Source organism: Lissotriton vulgaris, chromosome 7 (genome assembly GCF_964263255.1).
Source record: "Lissotriton vulgaris chromosome 7, aLisVul1.2, whole genome shotgun sequence".
Classification (NCBI taxonomy): Eukaryota; Metazoa; Chordata; class Amphibia; order Caudata; family Salamandridae; genus Lissotriton; species Lissotriton vulgaris.
In genome coordinates, this window is record NC_141695.1 from 1,558,806,252 (window position 1) to 1,558,814,164 (window position 7,913).

The window sequence follows — 7,913 nt, forward strand, 5'->3', positions numbered from 1 at the left end:
TCAGATGGTGGTACCCAATGTTGGTAATAGCGTCGCTATTTTGCCCGGTTATTCCTTCATTGCTATTCTCGATATTGCGTTGTGAGAGGGACCAAGTGGATCACTGGAGTTTTTGGTTCAGCTCCTTTTGACATAGCCACGGAGGTACCGTTTGTAGTGATATTATGGGATGATTCGATCATACAATCATAAGTCATTTATTCAAACGTTGGCACCAATTGTTGGGCTAGCTCCTATGCCAACCAATTGTTATCCCTTATTTATATCCGGGGGTCTTTTAGGAGACTTGGCTCCATGGTATGTCATCATTAAGTCCGGTGACATGGGTTGCCAGGCGGAACACCCAACGTTGTTCCTTTTGGAACAGACCTGTCTCGGAGGGTAGTCGTTCTATGACGGTCCAACGGAGGTCGTTGACGCAGTGCTGATGTGACAAAAAATGTGTTGCCATCTTAGTTGTTGTCTTCTTACAGCGTATATTACTTTTGTGTTCCCCTATCCTTATCTTGACGGGGCGGGTGGTCATGCCTACATATTCTAGTCCGCATGGGCAGGTGACTAGGTAAATCACATTCCTTGTGTTGCAGTTAGTAAAGTGGCGTTGCTCCCATGTTGTGCCATTTCTGAAGTTTAGGTTTTTACTTTTTTGAGTTTGGTGGCAACAACTGCAATCCCCGCAGGGGAAGTGACCTTGTACAGCAGTTACATTGGGTCTTTCCATCTGGTTTGTCCGTGGTCTGGTATGGACCACAATGTCCTTTATGTTTCTGCCCCTTCGGTGCGCATGCATCGGTTTCTCAAATGATAAACCTCCACAGTTCAATATGCCCCAGTGTTTATCAATGACTTTTGACACCTGATTTGATATGGTGGAATAGGTTGTTACACAGATCGGCCTCTTGTTCGCTTCTTTTACATGAGGATTATCTTCTATGAGTGCCTCCCTATGATTGTTTTTAGCGCGCTTCATCGCTTTATCGATTGTTCTTGTGGGGTATTTCCTTTGTGCAAGTTTGGTTTTGAGATCTTTCGCTTGTCGGTTGAATTCACTCAACTCTGTACAATTTCTCCGGAGTCTCAGGAATTGCCCATAGGGTAGATTCTCCCTTAGGTGTCTTGGGTGGAAACTGTCGTAACGTAACAGACAGTTTCTGGAGGTCGGTTTGAAATGTGTGGTGCTTTTTAACCTTCCATCCTCACTGTAGATATTTAAGTCGAGAAAAACCATTGATGTATTTGAGAAGGTGCTTGTGAATTTTAGGTAATCATTCTGGGTATTCAACCAGGTTACAAAATTCACTGCGCTGATGACATCGCCGTTCCAGATGATGAAAATGTCATCGATGTATCGTTTCCAGGTGACAATCTGGGGGCGGTAGGGGTTACTTTCATGAAGGATCTTGTGTTCCTCTAGGTGGTAGACGTAAAGTCCGGCTAGGCTCGGAGCAAAAGTACTACCCATGCTCGTTCCGTGGGTTTGTAGGTAGAGTACCTCCTTGTACTGGAAAAAATTGTCTTTGAGGGCCATGGTAATGCACTCTAGGACCAGACTTCTCGGTGTTTGGTATTTCCAAGTGTTACTGAAGAGTACTTCTTCGATGATCTGTAATGTCTCTTCATGGGGCAGGCTTGTGTATAAGCTTTCCACGTCTAAGCTTATCATTAGTTGCGTGGTTGGATCAAAGGTGGTATTTTCCAGCAGTTGTAATACCGATTTGGTGTCCTTCAGGTACGTATCTGTAGCCTGTACCATCGGTCTTAAAAAGGCATCTGAGAATTTCGATAGGGGTTCCAGGATGGATCCAATGCCGGAAACTATTGGTCTTCCAGGTGGATTGTCAATGTTCTTGTGTATTTTGGGGATACAATAAAAATACGGTATCCTAGGGGTCGGTTGTTGCAGGAATTCAGCTTCCTTTTTGCTGATCCAGTCGTGGGCAAGTCCTTCCTCCACCATCCCCCCAATCCGTGTTCTTAGTCGTTCTGTTGGATCACTCTCCAATCTTTTATAGTTCCGTTCGTCGGACAATAGACGTTGGCATTCTCCATCATATTTCTCAAGGGATTGCAGTACTATTGCTCCCCCCTTGTCAGCTGGTTTGATGACTAACTCGCTGTTAGCCGTTAATTCCCGGAGTGCTTGTTGTTCTTCTCCACTGGTATTGTGGAAGACATTCCTCCCTAGTGAGTTCAGTTTGTTGACCTCCGTTATCACTGCCTTCTCAAAGGTTAGAATCTCCATGGGGATACCTGAGTCAGGAGGGGTGAAAGTTGACTTTAGTCTCAGACCTGTGTCCGTCTTGTCTTCGGGTGAAGGTTTATCCTTAAAGAAAGCCTGTAGTTTCAGTTTCCTGAAAAAGTCTTGCAATTCTACATTGAGCTTGAAAATGTCAGGTTTCTGAGTGGGTACATACCCCAATCCTTTGTTTAGGACATTTTTCTGCATCGTTGTCAGAACAATGGGTGCGAGGTTCACCACTAGGTCCCCCTCTTGCTGGTTGATGGTTGGTTGGGTAGTGATCCCGTCATGCTCCGGGTCGTTCGGGCGTTGGGTTGTTCTTGATCTTCCCACATCACATTGTTCCCTTTCCGGTTCTTCCCTCGTGCGTTCTGGCGGGCCCCTAAAAAAGGCTGCTGGTTTCCTCCATACGGTTGTTGTTGTCCGTAGTAACCGTCATTATATTCCTGGTTCCACATTGGACCATAATGGAAGGGATTGAATTGCGGTGGGCCCATGAATTGTTGAAAATGGTTCGGTGGTTGATATCCCCGCCATCCCCTTTGTCTGGGGAACTGTTGGCGTCTTTGTCGCCATCCTCCCCTTCTTTGTCTGTTCCCTTTGTTTCCACTGGAATTGGAACCTGATGAGCCAGTGTCAGAGGTTTCACTGTCCGTGTCGCTGTAGTTGTTCTTTGAAACATAGTCCACTTTTGTGTAGGGATACGCACTCTCCGGGGTGAATTTGGCCACATCTTTGGTTAGTTTGTTAGTCTTGCTTTGTTTTAGGTTGAATTCGAACTCGGTCATCTGTTGATTTAATTCATCTAGTCTTATTTTGAGGTCTTCGGGTGATATATATGTTTTCAGTTGTATTTCAATTTTATTTATTTCGATTTTTAGTTCCTGGGTGATCCTGGCTGCTGTCTTTATTATTAGGACTAACCAATCTCTTGAGCAGTGCCAGGAGATCAGTGACCACTCTTTTTTAAAAATCATGTCATGTTGGAAGATTAATGGTTCGTTTTTCACAATCAGGCCCGGGGGTGCCATTTTGTTACGCAAGTACTGGGTCATAAACAGGCCATGTAATGCTGCTTTTATTTGGTTACGCCTGAGATTTAGTAGTTCGTTCCAATCGTTAGTTTGTGGGCCTGTATCCTGGTTGCACAAGCCCTCAAAAAGGTTGCTGTCTGCTAGAATTTTATCGATCTCATCCTCTGCAAAAGTTAGGCCATGTTCGTCTTCCATTGTGGGTGTACCGCTGACTTCTTTTTTATACCTAAGTGTGTGTACTTCGATGTGTGTGTTACTGTTATGTCTGAGGGGACAAAAAACTCCCGCAGCTGCGCGCTGCTTATAGACTATATTTAACAAAGAGGGGAGGTAGAGTATCAAGTAGGATTCCTACTCCACGGGCACTGTTACATAAACAAGAAGAATCCTACCACTTATTGGGAAGAAAGGTGAGGAAAGGAAGGGGGACACTCAGTGTTGTGTAAAATACCCCTCACACACCAACAGGCCCCTTGGTGTCATGCTTCATCATCGGGGTCTTCGCACCCCGCTAAGGGGATGCGGCACGCTACGACCTACGACTACGCGGGAGCGTTGACAATTCAGTCTATGTGTGGTGTGTGTTGAGTGCAAGTGAAAGGAATAGGATGTGAGTGGGAAGTGTAGTGAGAAAAAAAATTAAAAAGGACCTGGCCAGTGGGTAAAAGGAAAAACTTTATTCTGTACCTCTGGCTGGTACTATTAAAAAAGTGCTAGATGGCGAGGTTTTGTGTCTTAGTAAGGGACAGAACCTCTGGTGTGCGTCGACATGTTTCGGTACATACGTACCTTCTTCAGGACGGGGCACAACTCCCAACCCTACTCACGTTTCTCTACAGAACAAGATTATTGTTCTAACTTTCCTAAAAAAGTGATTACATTTACTGAAGACAAATACAATGTGCCTACAGCGGTTTTACTTGAACATGTAGTTACATGTCCTGAAAAAAGAAAAAAGAGCGTTAGGTTTGGTTACCATATAGGTTGGCTCATACAGGTGCAGTCACCTGGAGCCCCAAACGGTTGTTTTAACCTGTAATGGGAAAAAAAGACATACAGAACACATGACACACAAACTCACACACACTTATGACAGACTTAGGGTTCAGTGTTTTCAAACATACTTATTGTATAAGCTGATTAAAGCCTCATGAGCAATTTCAGAACATCAGGGTAGGTAGGTAGGTGGATCCACAATCTATAGGAATAGAAGGGTGGAATCAATGTTGTTATCTCTACTCACTTGTTGGACTCTGTAATGTGCCCACAGAGTTTAAACTCCGTTTCAGTGAATACTCACGAAATCCGCCTCAGTCGGCCTCTTTCCTCCACCCTGTGTTGCTCCGTCGTAAATGATGTACGGCTGAGCTTGGTGGTATTTAAAGGTGGATGAAGTGCGTTCTCATTGGTTAATTAATGGAAAGGCTCATGACCATGCAAGGGTGATAACCCTGTTGACGCCCCTTCCATGCATGTGATTTGTCACATGTACCATGCATATCACTGTCATTCGTTAATTACCGGGTTTTAACCTGTCCAAATATGGACTTTCCGCTTGTTAGCCACTCACACTCTGTTATTTCTGCTCGCGTTGGGGGCCCGTGTGATGCAGCCGCCGTTCTATTCCTCGCGCATGCGTGCTGCCGGGTCTCGAAAGTACCATTGCGCATGCGCGCAGGCGAGACTTTGGCGTTCCAATGCGCATGCGCATTGGTCGAGTGTGGTTCGCGCATGCGCGCTTGCTATTTCGCCCGGTTGAGTCATTTTCATTATTTTTGGTAGTGCATTTTGGAAAAGCAACCAGGTGGAACACTGGGGTTTGTTGGATCATGTGGATCTGCTCTTATTGACATCACCACGGAGGTGGTACCATACAGTTTTTCGTGATAGTATGGTGTAGTTGACCATGCCTTCTCATGTCATTAATTCAGATGGTGGTACCCAATGTTGGTAATAGCGTCGCTATTTTGCCCGGTTATTCCTTCATTGCTATTCTCGATATTGCGTTGTGAGAGGGACCAAGTGGATCACTGGAGTTTTTGGTTCAGCTCCTTTTGACATAGCCACGGAGGTACCGTTTGTAGTGATATTATGGGATGATTCGATCATACAATCATAAGTCATTTATTCAAACGTTGGCACCAATTGTTGGGCTAGCTCCTATGCCAACCAATTGTTATCCCTTATTTATATCCGGGGGTCTTTTAGGAGACTTGGCTCCATGGTATGTCATCATTAAGTCCGGTGACATGGGTTGCCAGGCGGAACACCCAACGTTGTTCCTTTTGGAACAGACCTGTCTCGGAGGGTAGTCGTTCTATGACGGTCCAACGGAGGTCGTTGACGCAGTGCTGATGTGACAAAAAATGTGTTGCCATCTTAGTTGTTGTCTTCTTACAGCGTATATTACTTTTGTGTTCCCCTATCCTTATCTTGACGGGGCGGGTGGTCATGCCTACATATTCTAGTCCGCATGGGCAGGTGACTAGGTAAATCACATTCCTTGTGTTGCAGTTAGTAAAGTGGCGTTGCTCCCATGTTGTGCCATTTCTGAAGTTTAGGTTTTTACTTTTTTGAGTTTGGTGGCAACAACTGCAATCCCCGCAGGGGAAGTGACCTTGTACAGCAGTTACATTGGGTCTTTCCATCTGGTTTGTCCGTGGTCTGGTATGGACCACAATGTCCTTTATGTTTCTGCCCCTTCGGTGCGCATGCATCGGTTTCTCAAATGATAAACCTCCACAGTTCAATATGCCCCAGTGTTTATCAATGACTTTTGACACCTGATTTGATATGGTGGAATAGGTTGTTACACAGATCGGCCTCTTGTTCGCTTCTTTTACATGAGGATTATCTTCTATGAGTGCCTCCCTATGATTGTTTTTAGCGCGCTTCATCGCTTTATCGATTGTTCTTGTGGGGTATTTCCTTTGTGCAAGTTTGGTTTTGAGATCTTTCGCTTGTCGGTTGAATTCACTCAACTCTGTACAATTTCTCCGGAGTCTCAGGAATTGCCCATAGGGTAGATTCTCCCTTAGGTGTCTTGGGTGGAAACTGTCGTAACGTAACAGACAGTTTCTGGAGGTCGGTTTGAAATGTGTGGTGCTTTTTAACCTTCCATCCTCACTGTAGATATTTAAGTCGAGAAAAACCATTGATGTATTTGAGAAGGTGCTTGTGAATTTTAGGTAATCATTCTGGGTATTCAACCAGGTTACAAAATTCACTGCGCTGATGACATCGCCGTTCCAGATGATGAAAATGTCATCGATGTATCGTTTCCAGGTGACAATCTGGGGGCGGTAGGGGTTACTTTCATGAAGGATCTTGTGTTCCTCTAGGTGGTAGACGTAAAGTCCGGCTAGGCTCGGAGCAAAAGTACTACCCATGCTCGTTCCGTGGGTTTGTAGGTAGAGTACCTCCTTGTACTGGAAAAAATTGTCTTTGAGGGCCATGGTAATGCACTCTAGGACCAGACTTCTCGGTGTTTGGTATTTCCAAGTGTTACTGAAGAGTACTTCTTCGATGATCTGTAATGTCTCTTCATGGGGCAGGCTTGTGTATAAGCTTTCCACGTCTAAGCTTATCATTAGTTGCGTGGTTGGATCAAAGGTGGTATTTTCCAGCAGTTGTAATACCGATTTGGTGTCCTTCAGGTACGTATCTGTAGCCTGTACCATCGGTCTTAAAAAGGCATCTGAGAATTTCGATAGGGGTTCCAGGATGGATCCAATGCCGGAAACTATTGGTCTTCCAGGTGGATTGTCAATGTTCTTGTGTATTTTGGGGATACAATAAAAATACGGTATCCTAGGGGTCGGTTGTTGCAGGAATTCAGCTTCCTTTTTGCTGATCCAGTCGTGGGCAAGTCCTTCCTCCACCATCCCCCCAATCCGTGTTCTTAGTCGTTCTGTTGGATCACTCTCCAATCTTTTATAGTTCCGTTCGTCGGACAATAGACGTTGGCATTCTCCATCATATTTCTCAAGGGATTGCAGTACTATTGCTCCCCCCTTGTCAGCTGGTTTGATGACTAACTCGCTGTTAGCCGTTAATTCCCGGAGTGCTTGTTGTTCTTCTCCACTGGTATTGTGGAAGACATTCCTCCCTAGTGAGTTCAGTTTGTTGACCTCCGTTATCACTGCCTTCTCAAAGGTTAGAATCTCCATGGGGATACCTGAGTCAGGAGGGGTGAAAGTTGACTTTAGTCTCAGACCTGTGTCCGTCTTGTCTTCGGGTGAAGGTTTATCCTTAAAGAAAGCCTGTAGTTTCAGTTTCCTGAAAAAGTCTTGCAATTCTACATTGAGCTTGAAAATGTCAGGTTTCTGAGTGGGTACATACCCCAATCCTTTGTTTAGGACATTTTTCTGCATCGTTGTCAGAACAATGGGTGCGAGGTTCACCACTAGGTCCCCCTCTTGCTGGTTGATGGTTGGTTGGGTAGTGATCCCGTCATGCTCCGGGTCGTTCGGGCGTTGGGTTGTTCTTGATCTTCCCACATCACATTGTTCCCTTTCCGGTTCTTCCCTCGTGCGTTCTGGCGGGCCCCTAAAAAAGGCTGCTGGTTTCCTCCATACGGTTGTTGTTGTCCGTAGTAACCGTCATTATATTCCTGGTTCCACATTGGACCATAATGGAAG